Here is a 14,977-nt window from a genome sequence, read left to right on the forward strand (position 1 = left end):
AGAGCCCTCCCCCGAAGCCTGCTGTTCCCTGCCTTTCCCATGTGGGGTTCCAATGTCTCCTATAAACTACACCCAAAGAACGGGCTCAGTCTAGAAGCATGCCACCGTTCCCTCTCTATACACACCCAGCACAGAAGACTCCAAGTGGACATCAAGGGTCCTGTTCTGGTCCCTGTGAGCTCCTGGCATTTGAGCTGGGTCTGGAGAGGGACATGATGAAGGAAGAAAAGGAAGGAGGGATTTTTTTAAAAAGACCTGTGTGCCAGGTCTGGCATCTGAGTCCTAGCCCAATGTCCAGATGCCAGGAGCTGGCCTGCACATCGTCAGTTCAACCTCTGACCTTGATCTTCGTCTCCTGGAAACTGGGAACAATGGCAGTCAGTGGTGATCATTTTAGGATCCTGGTTAGAAGCCTACGAGAATCCTCTATGTCCTCCATCTCTGAGGCCCCACAGTTGTCTCCAAGTCTGTACAGTGTACATGGCATTCCCTGCCCCTTCTGTTACACTAAGACGCCATCTGCCCTGACCTTGGATTTAGGGTTCCATCTTCCTCCACATAGTTTTTCCTTCCTGCCTCATGCTCAACTTCACCCTCCAGTATTTGTTCACCCCCCGTAGCTTTTCGAGGTCTTGCTTGTAACTGTCTTCAGTTCCGTGTCCTCCGGCCTCTCACAAACCTCTCTACAGCACTAATGCAAAGCCTTGTGCTAGAGGCACAAGCGTGGGCCTGCCCAGGGGCTTCTAATGCAGGGGCAAGACAACCAGGGTTGGGGAGGGGCTCTGCCTCTGAAAAGTCAGCAGAGTGGTGGGGCTGAGCCGCAGGGATGCTCCCCATGACACCTTGTCTAGCAGTGCACACTGACACATTCGCGTGTGACAAGTCTCTAAGACTGTCCCCCCCCCCAGACTCACAGTCCCTATGTATTCTGGGCTGCACAGTCCTCTCAGGCCAGCAGACACTTGAAGCAGAGAACCAAGACTCAGATGTTACCACTCGCTGGCTTCCCAGAGGCCCAGAGTTCTAGGAACTCACCCATTATTCCAGAGAAGCTTCTCTGCTGGTCCTGACAGAGGAAACATAAACCTGAGCATTATCCTCATCACAGGACTGTCCACATTCACCAGGCAAACTTACTGCTCTCCATTATTCTAAGTTTTAAAAATTACAACCACAGAGTGTGACTCTCAAATGAAATCTTGGGGTAACCCTGAAGCCATGAGACATTCTCAAACAGAAGCAACTCCAGACCCTATAACCTCCAGCCCAGCTTTCAGGGCTCCCTCACAGCCCTTCTCCCAGACAGAGACTTTCAGAGCCGAGATCCTCCTCTTTCCTACTGAACCCACAAGCAGCCCGTGCCTTTCTTGCTAGTGGCTTTTTTCCTTTGAGGTTCCTGTGTTTGCTGTCTACTGCTGACCACAGCCAGGTCCCTCTCTATTTTGTACCATTGGTCTTCCATGACCATTGACCTCCCCTGAAAAAGATTTAAAACAAAACAAAACCAAAAAAGCAAGGAATCAGCATTAGTCCCCAGCCATGGAGCCACAGGCATTTTACACAAAACCACCACAGCATACGACATCAAGCAAAAGAAGTGGCCTGAGAAGACCTGCTCTCACCACTGGAGGACTGTGATACCGATCCTCCAATCTCATGGGGCCCATCTCTACTCCCAACACCAGGATCCAACAGTAAACAAAGCAAACAAAAGCCCAGGCTCTCATGAAAGTCCTCATTCTCAGAGAGGAGATAGCCAACCAGCCCATAGAGGCCAGCAGAGAGAAGAACTGGATGGGGTTGGGGCCAACCGGGGAGGCCCCAGGGGCTTTCATGAGAAGAACTCCAAAAGAAAGAGAAGGAAAGAACGCTCCTGCGTGTAGAGGATGAACTACATAGATGAATGTAGTTTGCTGAAGGAAGTACAAAGACGTCACTGTCCCTAAAGGCAAGGTGGTCATGGGAAGGGACAGGTTGGGGGCAGGGTAGAAAGACTTGGCTCTGTTTCTGAGCATAGTGGGAGCCATGGGGGTGGTGGGAGAAATGTCATGGACAAGACATTCATGATTGGCTGGTGGGTGGACAGGAGGTCATGTGACCCCAGCTGGAGCAGAGAAATCAAGTAGGGGCCATCACAGTGTCCCAGGCACGAGAGGAGCTGGCTTAGATTAGGAGGGGGAAGGAAATGTAGGATACAGGCTTTGTGCTGAAAACAGGGTGGGATCACTTATGGTTTCCATGTGGGTCACTAGAAAAGAACAGAAGCCAAAGGTTTGTTTAAGTTTGGAGTCCTGCTTAGTCCAAAATGCCTGCAAACTTGGTCAAGGCCTGGTCTCTCCCTTCATGGATTTCCCTGCTTACCTGCTGGGGAACTGACTTCCTGACTCTCTTAAGTTCCTGGTTTTAAAAGGTTTGAGAGCCTTGAGTAAAGCGTAGCCGCAGTTAACTTTCCAGCTTTTCTGGGGGCCTTCTGTTTTCTGACCACCGTGGGCCTAGGTCTGGGTTGAATCTATACAACTATAACCTGCTATGTGACTAGCTCCCACAGGGCACAGCATGAGCGTGAGAACCACTGTGTGGACCCCTACACGCTGGCTCATTTCTTCGGGAGTCCAGGGAAGCTTTAGCAGAAATGTGATTCTTGGCCCATCCTTCCTTCAGCCCACCAAGACCTCTGCAGGAGGAGTTGGTGGTTCCAGAACCAGAGCTGCTGTGTCCCAAACCCAGCAAGCTGAGCTTGTGTGGCCCAGACACATGGCCGGCCTCTGAGTGGCTCGGCTCTGCAAAGAACCGTGTATTAAGCCCATCAGGTCTGTAGACACCGTGATGCTCACCTAGAATGTCAACACTCAGGAGGAGGAAGCACGGTAATCAGGAGATCAAGGGTATTATCAGCTACACAGTGAGCTCAAGGCCAGCCTGGGCTACATAAGATGAAACACAGGGAGTTAGAGAAAACCAATCAAAGAGTAATTAGAAAACAATTTCTTTTTTAAATTTTTTATTGATTTTTATTGAGTTCTACATTTTTCTCTGCTCCCCTCCCCTTCCCTTCAACCCTCTCCTAAGGTCCCCATGCTCCCTATTTACTTATGAGATCTTGTCTTTTTCTACTTCCCATGTAGATTAGATCTATGTAAGTCTCTCTTAGGGTCCTCATTGTTGTCTAGGTTCTCTGGGATTGTGATTTGTGGGCTGGTTTGCTTTATGTTTAAAAACCACCTATGAGTGAGTACATGTGATAATTATCTTTCTGTGTATGGGTCCAAAATGATGTTTTCTAGCTCCATCCATTTGCCTGCAAAATTCAAGCTGTCATTATTTTTTTCTGCTGTGTAGTACTCCATTGTGTAAATGTACCACATTTTCCTTATCCATTCTTCGGTCGAGAGGCATTTAGGTTGTTTCCAGGTTCTGGCTAGGACAAACAATGCTGCTATGAACATAGTTGAGCACATGTTCTTGTGGTGATTAAGCATCCTTTGGATAATACCCAAAAGTGGTATTGTCTTGAGGAAGGTTGTTTCCTAATTTTCTGAGAAATTGCCACACTGACATCCAAGGGGGCTGTACCAGCTTGCATTCCCACTAGCAATGCAGGAGTGTTCCCTTTTCCCCACAACCTCTCCAGCATAAGTTGTCATCAGTGATTTTGATCTTGGCCATTCTTACAGGTGTAAGATGGAATCTCAGAGTTGTTTTGATTTGCTTTTCTCTGATGACTAAAGATGTTGAACATTTCCTTAAGTGTCTTTTAGCCATTTTAGATTCCTCTGTTGAGAGTTCTCTGTTTAGGTCTGTACTCCATTTTTTTATTGGATTATTCATTCTTTTGATGACCAATTTCTTGAGTTCTTTGTGTATTTTGGGGATCAGACCTCTGTCTGATGTGGGCTTAGTGAATATCTTTTCCCATTCTGTAGGTTGTTGTTTTGTCTTGTTGACCATGTCCTTTGCTTTATAGGAGTTTTTTAGTTTCAGGAGTCCCGTTTATTAATTGTTTCTCTCAGTGTCTGTGTTACTTGGGTTCTATTTAGGAACTGGTCTCCTGTGCCAATGTGTTCAAGTGTATTTCCCATTTTCTCTTCTATAAGGTTCGATGTGGCTGGCTTTATGTTGAGTTCTTCGATCCATTTAGACTTGAGTTTTGTGCATGGTGATAGATATGGGTCTATTTTCATTCTTCTACATGTTGATATCCAGTTATACCAGCACCGTTTGTTAAATACGCTTTTTTTCCATTTGATATTTTTTAGAAAGCAATTTCTCATTTAAAAAAAATTAGCCCCAAATGATGGTTCCCATTTCTGAGTCTCCTTCACTAAACTTATCCATTCCTCAGCCCTACCCAGCTTCTGCCCCCATCCCCATCACAGCTCTCCCAGGGATGAGGATCTGGGTTCCCTTCTACTCTGCCTCCCTGCTCCCCTCAATGCCTTTTTTTGAGTCTCCACAATGAAGACTTAGACTCTCGGGTGGCAAGAGCTCAGTCAGGACAGAGTGCAGCCAGCTGGTTCTCTCCATAGATGAGCCAAATGCCAAGTGTGTTTCCTCCCTTGTAACCAAATGGCCCAGCTTGGGAAGAAATCAATATGTGAACATTCTAGATGACCCTGAGGGATTCGTATCAATAACAATCACCAGAGTCATCGTGGATCTGCCTTGGTGGGATGCTTGTACCAGCCTGAGGTTCTGACAGCATTTCATCCTGGATGGTACTATCTAGATTTTGACTTCTGATTCCTCAAAGTCCCCTAGAATCCCCCAAGAATATGTCACAGCAAAGGGTGTCATTGTAGAGTTCTCAGAAGCAAGGGTTGAAAACTTCAAGAACAAAGGGTTATTTGTGGGCTAAAGCGTGCCGGGCTTCTTAGCATGAACAGATTAAAGTGAGGACACAGACACAAGCCCAGGGAGGACTTGACTAGCTCATTTGAAGAAAGGGAAAGTTTTGCTATCACACCCCTGGTCCCTGCTAGATTCACTTAGAGATTCATTCCTTTTGCGAGTCCAACCTGAGCATCTGCTGTGCTTTGGGATGGGAGGAGCTCACTCACACTCAAGTAGAGGAGGGGAACCAAAGGAATATAATACGTAAACTGCAGAGCCTGTTCCCAGAAGCCATGAACATGATGTGCGGCGCCCCATTCAATGAATTTGCGAGTGCATTGTTCAAAATATATGGCACATGTGTTTATATGCATATAAAGAGTTTCAAGACAGAAACAAACCAATACAGGGTTCTAGACACAAGGCCCATGTAATTGTCCAGTTCACAAAGCTACTTGAAGCCAGCCTTGCAAGCCACATAGAGGCAAATGCACAGGAAGAAAATAAATGTAAAACGTGGGCTTTCTGGGTCTTAACTGGCTCAACAGTTAAGAGAGCTTGCCGAGGACTGGGTTCAGTTCCCAGAACCCATATCTGTAGACTCATAACTGCCTGTAAGTCCTGCTCCAGGATCCAGTGCCCCATTCTGCCCCATTCTGGCCTCTGTAGTCTGCAGGCACACACACACACACACACACACACACACACACACACACACCACTTTATTTAATGGGCTCCTTTTTCCAGGGAAATGCAGTTAGCTATTATACAGGGTAAACGAGGAAGGTCTTAGTAACACTGAATAAATACAACTGAAGGAGAGAAAGGAAGAAATGTCATCTGGCAAATCACAAATCAATGATACATAGTAAGGAAAGATGCCTGAGGAGAGGAACCAGCAAGCACAAAGGTCCTGAGGTAGTGTTTCAGACCAGCACAGAGGCCACTGTGTCTAGAGCGAAGCCAGAAATGCAGGGGTGAGACTACAGGGGTAGCAGTGTCAAGGAACAGTCGTGTGAGAAGGATGTTAGCTTTGACTCCACACGAGGTGACAGCCACTGCCACGTGTGTCTAGCCCATTCCCTGCAGGCTGAATGCTGCTAAGGATGGCTATAAAAGACACTCAACACCAAACTGTGAACTTACTCAAAATACTATGAAATTGGTCTTTTTGTAACCCAGTCACACCATTCTCAAGCGCGAACTTTGCAGATGACAACATTGTGTCACAATGTCAAAATGCTGGACACCCCTGCTAAAGGAACTTCCAGAAAGGTGGCCCTGCCTGACTCACGTTTTAGCATTGCTCTGACACGTCATGGATTAAGAACTGAATGAAGGAGTGTAGGGGAGGAGGGACGATGGGAAGAGGATAAATTCAGACAGAATGACAACTCAGGCAGCTGCCACCATCTAGGCAGGACTCAGGGGCAGCCACCATAGTGGTACTGGCTGGGGGACACCTTCTAGAAGGGCAGATGGCTGCCTCTGCTGACTACTGGGAATCTGGGCGTGAACGGGGAGGGAAATGAGGATCCAAGTCTTTCAACCTGATCTTCAGAGAGGAATGGAAATATGGGTTTTCTAGGAAGCAGAGGGTGGGAGTAGGTGCCCATCTGAGATGCCCTCAGAGAGGTGTCAGGCTGGAAGGGAGGGAAGGTCCCCCAAGCATCGCTGAAGCGGGGAGTGTGAGACAAGCCTCTGGGGGGCTCTGTAGGATTGGAAGAAAGTCTGAATGGCTTTTATTTTTTTAATTTTTAAAATTACATTTATTTATTATTTTACTTGTGTGTGCATGCATAAATGCTCCCGTGCACACGTGTGTGTGTGTGTGTGTGTGTGTGTAGCATTGTGTGTGTCTGCATGTGTGGGCATGCCTTGGCACATGTATAGAAGTTGGTTCTCTCCTTCCACTGGGGTGGGCCCCAGAGATCAAACTTTGGTCATCAGGCTTGGTGGTAGACACCCTTACCCTCTAAGCCATCTCTCTGAACCCTTGAATCGTCTTTCTTAGTGAATCTCCTAGTTACATGGACCCTGAAGACAGAGAGGACCCCATATGGGAAACAGTGTTATTGGGATGGAGGAGTTGGAGAAAAGGGACAGTTTGGGGACAAAACTTGTTGGGTGAGATGCAGTGGGTATCAGAGAGAAAAGGGAAACCATGATCTTCTATTTGAATCTTCAGGGACTTCAGTAGTGTTGTTCACTGACAAGTCAAAAGAAAAGTCATGCTGTTAGGTCCAGCAAGGGCAGATGGAGGAGTGTGCACCAGGAGACCCAGAGAGAAGGGGAGAGGCGAGAAGTGGGAAGCAGCCTGTGGTTCAAGGCAGAGAGACACACACCTCCTCCGTGTGTGCTTGTCGGGATGTTCTGAATAAGGGGTGAAATCTGAATGGTCTCAGGACAAACAGACTTCTCAGGGGGAACATGGTGAAGGACAGCCATTTATATCATGTTCTGAGGGCAGCCTTTGCCTAGTGCGGGCCACGCCACCCAACTCTGAGTGACCCCTTCCGCCTGGAAAGATGACCAGCACCAAGGCTGACTTTCTCAGTTGCTCAACTTGGAAATTTTCTTTTTCATTTTGTGATAGGCTTGTTGGACACTTGCCACAAATAGGCGGGTGTCTTACAAAGGCCTGGACTTCTGCCGGGCAAGGGCTTGCAGAATTTCTCAGGCTGAGAGCAGGGATGTGCTGGTAGGAGAGCTGAATGAAGCTGTCATGCGGTGCAGCTGACGTGCGCCTTCTCTGTGGCCTAATGAGAGGTGTGTGCCACAGAGACTGCTCTCCCGGCTCTTGCCTCATCCAACGAGGATCTTATGTTTATCTCAGAGTCATCCAGTCACTTCGTAGTTCTCAATCTCCACTGTGTGCCTCAGTTCTGAGGACAGAGCAGGAAGCCACAGTGGGTCCAGTTACGTGCATGCATGCACATGCGCGCGTGCGCACACAGATGTACACACACACACACACATGCAACTACATCAGGTGCTGACCAATGTCAATGAAACACAAAGAGAGTTGGGAAGATGTGCAGCTGGAGGGTTAGCCATATCAGAAGAAGAGGGATGGTAACTAAGTCACAGATGCGCAAGAAAAGAGTGGTCAAAATTGAGGGAACCATGTGTGCAAAGGTCCTGAGGCAGGAGAACAAACAGAGATCAGTAAGGACCAAGCAGGAAGGCAAAGTGATGGAAAGAAACCTGGAGTGGATGCCATCAGATCTCCATTGTAAGCATTCTTTTTGGCTCTGGTGCCAATAATGGGATGGGAATAAGCAAGAGGGATTAAAAATGGGTCTTTGAGGAAGTCACTACCACCCTCCAGACGAGAGATAAAGATGGCTTCACTAAGATGATAACAGGAAGCAGAAGGCTTTGGAATCAATACTCCCAAACACAGCCACGTACACGTGAGATCCAGAGGACCGAACACCAAGACGCACAAGAATCAGTCCACTGACCCATCGCTGGCAGCGTGGTTCACCCACTAGGAACAGAGGCCCTCCACAGCAGCTCAGAGCCAACTGAAACCTGATGGAGATTTGAGAGAACCCCTGCCTGCCCCTGGCAGCAGACCAGTGCAGCCAGCCTGTGCAAAACTCTAAAACCAGAAGCCCCATCCCTCCAGCACACTCATGCCTCTCCTCCTTTGTTCTTTATTATTTGAGAGAACTCAACGTGTCAGACATGGCAGGACATCCAGGGCTGCAGCTGGAAATAGGGGTGAGGGGAAAGGCGGGCAGCAAAGTAGGTGGTTTGGGAATGCATGGCCTGACTGAGCCTCGGGGCGCCTGTGGGAGATAAGAAAATGGCTGTGTTCCAGGTTTTCACAGAAAACAAGCAAATATCTACTCAACTTTCCAGATTGAAATAGGCTTCTTTAATTTACTAAAATGCACACACGTGTGCGCACGCGCGCACACACACTACTGATTTACTGATTGCCAATCCATTTCTCTCCAGATGATTGCTAAGACATGGCCGCAGCACTGCTGATGGCAGAGGCTCATGTTCTTACCTCACTCGGATTCAACTCATTGTGCAGGCTGCTCATGAGCCTGACGTCTCCCTCTGTCATTGGGAAGTTGAATTCCAATGCATGTTGTCTTCAGCATGCTGTGGCCAATGTCCTTATTTCAGATTTGAATTAGGAAACACACTTGCAAGGAAAAGTCGTGTACACTGGCTGCAGTCAATCATACCTGGTAAATAGAGATTCTCTACTTTAGAAAATGGCTAAATCTGGGGTCAGGAAAAGATGACTCGGTGGGTAAAGTACTCGGTGTGCAGAGATGAGGTCCTGTGTTTGTATCCCTAGCTGAAATCGTGGCAATTGTGCCTGTGACCTCAGCATTGTGGTGCGGCGACAGGAGGGTTCCTGCAGCTTGCTGCCCAGCCAGTCTAGCCAAGTTGGTGAGCTCCAGGTTCAGCAAGGTCTGTTTCTGAAAACAGAGAAATCGAGAGTGGTTGGGAAGATGGCCGATGCCAACTGCTAGTTCACACACACACAAACTCACTCGTCTGGATGCACACGTGTACACATATTCTATAAACAGACACACATCTCACACACACACAAATAGTGAAGTGAAGGCAGACAGTGAAAAGAAGGTGACTATGTGACCATGGCAAAACCTTTCCCAGATGTGACAGTCGTTTCACGCAAAATCAAGCCAAGTGAAATTGTCTCTTTTTGAGACAGAGTTTCACTATGGAGCCCAGGCTGGCCTCATGTGCATGAAAACCCTGCCTCTCTGCCTTCTAGATGCCTGGATCGCAAGCAGCTCACTGTGGCCAGCTTTTTGGATGGCCTTTTCTTTCCTGAGAAGCCCAACGTGTAACTTTAAAGTTTTTAAATAATATTTTTGTGATTATAAAGGAATTATATCGTTTCCCATTTCCCTTTCCTCTCACCAAACCCTCCTATGTGACCCCCTGGCTCTCTTTCAACTGTGGCCTCTTTTTCTTCAGTTATTTATATATACATAAGCACAGTCTCTATAAGGCTGCTTTGTGTGTGTGTTTTCAGGGCTGACCATTGGTACTGGATAACTGGTTGTGCTCTTCCCTGGGGAAGACGGTTTCTTCTTCTCTCGGGATTCCTTAGCTGCCTGTCATTCTTTGTCTGGGCTTGAGGCCTCGTGAGCTCTGTCCTGTCCATGCCCTATCATGGTCCTCGTTCAGCTCATGTGTAGGCAGTCGTGTTGGTGAAACTTCACGGGTGCAGCATCACTAGAGCACACGGTCTCCCAGCAAACTCCCTGTGCCTCTGGCTCTTCCGATCTTCCCTCCCCTTCTTCTGCAGTGGGGTCTGAGGTGCAGGAGTTATGTGGTAGATGCATCAGCCCAACATGTAACTTTACCCAGTAGAGTTTACATCGTCCCCACTAGGCCGGCTGGGTTTATGTCAACTTGACACAAGCTAGAGTTACCGGAGAAGAGGGAGCCTCAGCTGAGAAAATGCTCCGTAAGACCAGGCCGTACACAGAGTGTGAGGTGTTTCCTTAGTGACAGATATGGGAGGGCCCAGTCCTTTGTGGGTGGTGCTATCCCTGGGCTGGTGATCCTGAGTGAGATCTATGTATTTCTTGAATATATATATATATATAAAAGCCATGGGGAGGAAGTCAGTAAATAGCACCCCATGGTTTCTGCATCAGCGCCTGCCTCCAGGTTATTGCCCTGTTTGAGCTCCTGCCCTGACTTCCTTTGATAACAAACAGCGCTGTGGAAGTGTAAGTCAGATAAACCCTTTCCTCCCAATTTGCTTGTTGATCATACTGTTTCTTTGCAGTAATAGAACTCCTAAGACCCTAATCCTAACCCACCTTCCTTTATTTCTGCCTCAAACTTTGAATTTCTCTAACCTAATGTTGCTAAAATATTAGGAAACATTGAGAGAGAAGTTATACTCACAAGAGCTGCCTCTATGCAGGATGTTCGGTATTGAAATGCATTCTGGGCCTTTTTAAGTGGGGACTTGATGTTGCTCTTATGCTCCTCTCCACATTTGTCTGTGGAAATGGAAACTCTGTGACCTCAGAAAGAGCAAGGGTGAGAAAGGAACCCCACCCACAGCTTTCCTTACGAGCTTCGTGCTCTGCTGGAGACATGGTGTCTCCACAGAGTAGCTTAAAACTCACAAAGGGTCATTCTTAAATCAAAGCCTTATCCCCATCATCACCACCGAGGGAGAGAACAGAGTCCCCTCTACCCCTAGCCAATACAGACACTTTGAAGACAAATATAATAAAAACATGTAACAATAGTACAGGGCTCATGTTCCCATAGAAACTTTTACTAGAAGATTCTCAGGTGTTTTGTAAACAATGGTAAATTAGACTCCTAACATCCCCCATGGAGGCTAAGAAATGCAGAAACACTGGTGCATGCTCACCTCTGGGCTCCCTTACAGCTGTTTAGAAACCAAACAGCACAGAGGACCTGGGACCTTAGACCACAAGGGAAGCCCTCAGGATTCTAAGAAGCAACAGAAAACTAGATGTGGGGCAGGCTTCCGTCTTGACATGTGGATGTGATAGGAAGGGAGAAGAGAACGATTTTTTTTCTGTCATCAGTCATCACTGCTCCCCTAGGGCTCAATCTATCCATGGCATGGCATAGCTCCACCGGGCTTGTTGTCATCCTAGAGATAACCCCATTACCAAGCATCTTTGCCTTAAGGAATGTAGCGAAGTTTTTACACACACCACGAGAGAGAGAGAGAGAGAGAGAGAGAGAGAGAGAGAGAGAGAGAGAGAGAGAGAGAGAGAGATTCCAGGCACTGCTAAGATTATAAGAGGTGGTAACTCAGTTTATCTTTGCAGCAACTCTTTTGGGAACCAAAACTATTATTGTAATTGATAGTATCATTATCACCATCATCACCATCATTATAATTTTACAAGTGAGGAGAAGGGGAATAGAAAGTTTAAGAAATGTTTTCAGGACAGATATGAGGGCACAGTCCTTTAATCCCAGCACCCAGAAGACAGAAATAGGCAAATCTCTGTGAGTTCAAGGCCAGGCTGGTCTACATAGTGAGTTCCAAGTCAGTTAAGACTGCATAGTGAGATTCTGCCAGAAAGATAGGGCAGGGGAGGGAATAAGAAGAAGGGAGGGAGGGAGGGACGGAGAGAGGGAGAGAGAGAGAGAGAGAGAGAGAGAGAGAGAGAGAGAGAGAGAGAGAAATGTGCCCAGAGTCACCCGGCTACCTCTTAGGGTTGACATTAACAGGGCAGGGCAGTGAACTTGAACACTTGCAAGCTGGCCACAGAAGTTTTTCCATATGCTTCCCAGGAGCTGTGCACCAGGGTACAGCGCCTAGATCTGCTTCAGCACCTTGGACAGCGTCCTCTGGGCCGTACTTAGGCAACCCAGGGATTCTGGGGGAACTTCCAACTGGCTTCCACCTGGCTGGGCCCAGGAGCAGGCAGGGGTCAACTGGACGTATTTGTTCCTTCTTCCCTTCCTAGGATCAAGCTTTTGTGGGCAAGAACTAACTGCAGTGCTTTCAGGCCAAGAGACCAGGTCAACTCCAGCCTGGGACCCGCCGGTTCCACTTTTCTTCTCAGGCGAGCACTTCAGGTGCCTCGGGCCTCAAAGCTAATGGATTCCAAACTTGACTTCAGTTTCTCCATTGCATGTGGGCCTGCCGCTCCCTTTTAATCAGCTTCCCCCAGATTCTCTTCCATGTCAATCAGGCCTTTGCCAAGGGCCACTATGTGCCTTTCTGACTGTCCTGTAAGAGAGGTAATGTGTGGTCGGGGGATCTTGAGCGAGGTTCTTAAGTCTTTTAACACCTCATTCTTTTAGTCTGTGCAATGGATGGAAACTAAATGGTGACATTATCCTGAAGCTTAAATAAGGCCATGTGATTAGAGAACATGTTTTACTGAGGAGGAAAATAGGGTACAGGGCTGAACCGGTACATGCATGCACACACACACACACACACACACACACACACTACCCTGAATGCTTCCCACCCAGTTCCCAAACAGCGAAAGTAACTGTACAGGCCACTGGCCTCCTGCTGGTGTTTGTTTCTCCTCTAGTCTCGACCTTCCTCTCTGATTGACACTCTTCGATTGTGACTCCCTGTGATTTTTATTGTTTATGTCACGAAAGATCACTGTGTGTGATGGATGGCGAGACATAGATCATTAGAACCTAGGAAGCCGAGCTGAGCGAGCTTTGTCTATTTCATTTGTTGCTGTGGCCCCAAAAGACTAGGACAGCATAAAGTGTGAGCTAAGGGCTCATGAAATAGTTGTTGTGATGCTTAAAAGGTTGGTAGACAAACAGATGATTGATAGCTGATAGAAAGATAAAGGATGGGTAGATGATAACCGTCAAGGGAAGAAAGGATGGGAGGTGAAAAGGAAGAAGCAGACGAAGGAAGGAGGATAGAAGAAGGTGAAGGAAGAAGATCAAGGGAGGAAAGAAAGAAGGAAGGAATGGAGGGAGGGAGGAAGGAAGGAAGGGGATGGAGGGAGGGAGGGAAGGAGGGAGGGAGGGAGGGAGGGAAAGAGAATAGGAGAATAGAGAAGAGAAAGTCCGCTCTTGTCAACTCTCCTATCTCCCAGGTGGCTGTTCAAAGCTCAGGAGACATCTGTTCTCACTTATGTCTGTCTCTTACTGGTGTTCAGAGGGGCCCTGTGTTGAGAGAACTGCAAAGCTTGACTCTAGTAATGGCTGCCACCACACTGCTAGTCATCCGGGATCACAGGAGCCCCTGCCAGACCATCAGCCTGAAGATATCTTGTGACCATCCTCCTGGAAGTGTGCACTGCCTTTTCCTTCTGTCTGAGTACAGAAGACAGAGCAGGGTAGGATCACAGCCCTAAAGAGCAAGCAGACATTTGCCAGTTCGGTGCAAACTACAGTCGTAAGATTAGTCCCTGAAAAGCCACGCCCCTTCTAGCTCTGGAACCCAGCCTGCCACAATCTGACAGGAGGTTCCCCTGGAAGACTGGATCCTTCCCTGGGCCACAGCAGAGGCTCCAACACTGCTAGTCAATCATGACAAAGTATTAGGCAATATAAATGTGCTGGGTGGGAATGGGGGGAGACATGTTCGAATCCCCCATCCCTGGCAGAGCAGCAAGTCCCCCAACCCTCACCAGCTGAGTGCAGACTTATGCATTTCAATCATCCAACCCAGGCCTTTGATTTTAGGGACAGATACCTGGAGAAGGCAGGTGCTCCTGTCTCCCCGGGCCCCCTGAGTGTGTCAGCCTTGGACTCCCTCCCCACTTGGACTGAGCTTCCCTTCCGGTTTCTGGAGGGAATCCAGTCTGGGCTCTTCTTTGTCTCAGCAGGTGTGGTACAAACAGCAATCGCAGCCAGGCAGGGAGCGCTTGTATTTCTCCCTCTTCAGGAGCTTTTCCAGTTCTCGTCTTCTTATGAGAATCTTGCCTTGGAAGCCACCCTGGGAATAAGCAGGCGTTTTCTGAATGCCTCTAAAGATTAAGCCAATGAAATAAAAATTCATTTCTGAGACATAAACTAAATGGCCGGGCTTTTCCGTGGAGATGCTGGCGCTGTGGCAGAGGCGCAGCAGCCCTCTGGTTGACAGGAATTTGCCGCAGCGAGCCAGGCAGTCCCAAAGCCGGGCGATAGACAAGACATCATCAAATACCGCATCTGAATTCTGTTCGTATTATAAGAATGAAAAGGGTAATGTAATTCAATTGCCTGGAGAATCGGCACACACCAAGACATAAACAGAGCTGGCCAGAGGCAAAATTGCTTAGCAAGTGAAGACAGGGCCCCTGGTTTGCTTCGCTCAGGGTCTCAACGAGGCCCTTTTCCTGGAGTCTGGTGTGAATTTAAATTTTGTTTTAAATTGTGTGTGTGTGTGTGTGTGTGTGTGTGTGTGTGTGTGCGTGTGTGTGTGTGTGTGCCTGTGTCTGTATGCTATTGTGTGCATGTGGGAGCAGGAGCCTTTGGAGGCTCGAGGCATCAGACCCCTTAAAATTAGAGTCAAAGGTGGTTGCTATGAACCACCCAATGTGGAAACTGGAAATTGAACTTGGATCTGCCACCAAAGCAGTAGGCAGTCTTAATCGCCCCTAAGCTATCTCTACAGCCTCTGGTATGGATTTAAATTGGCATGCTACCCTTCCCAAAGGAGGGT

General features: G+C 47.9%; 1 protein-coding gene and 1 long non-coding RNA gene across 3 annotated transcripts in view; one reads left to right on the top strand and one right to left on the bottom strand.

The window, feature by feature from the left end:
• Cacng2 (calcium voltage-gated channel auxiliary subunit gamma 2) overlaps positions 1-14,977 on the top strand; it is a 127,002-nt gene that overhangs the window by 40,378 nt on the left and 71,647 nt on the right. The gene's annotated exons all lie outside the window — the stretch shown is intronic.
• Positions 9,128-14,256, bottom strand: LOC142844696 (uncharacterized). The gene is made up of 3 exons (XR_012909762.1): positions 14,027-14,256; positions 10,753-10,850; positions 9,128-9,272 (listed from the first exon to the last, which is right to left on the bottom strand). It is a non-coding gene; the product is annotated as an uncharacterized LOC142844696 (long non-coding RNA).

This window comes from Microtus pennsylvanicus, chromosome 2 (assembly GCF_037038515.1).
Source record: "Microtus pennsylvanicus isolate mMicPen1 chromosome 2, mMicPen1.hap1, whole genome shotgun sequence".
Taxonomy (NCBI): domain Eukaryota; kingdom Metazoa; phylum Chordata; class Mammalia; order Rodentia; family Cricetidae; genus Microtus; species Microtus pennsylvanicus.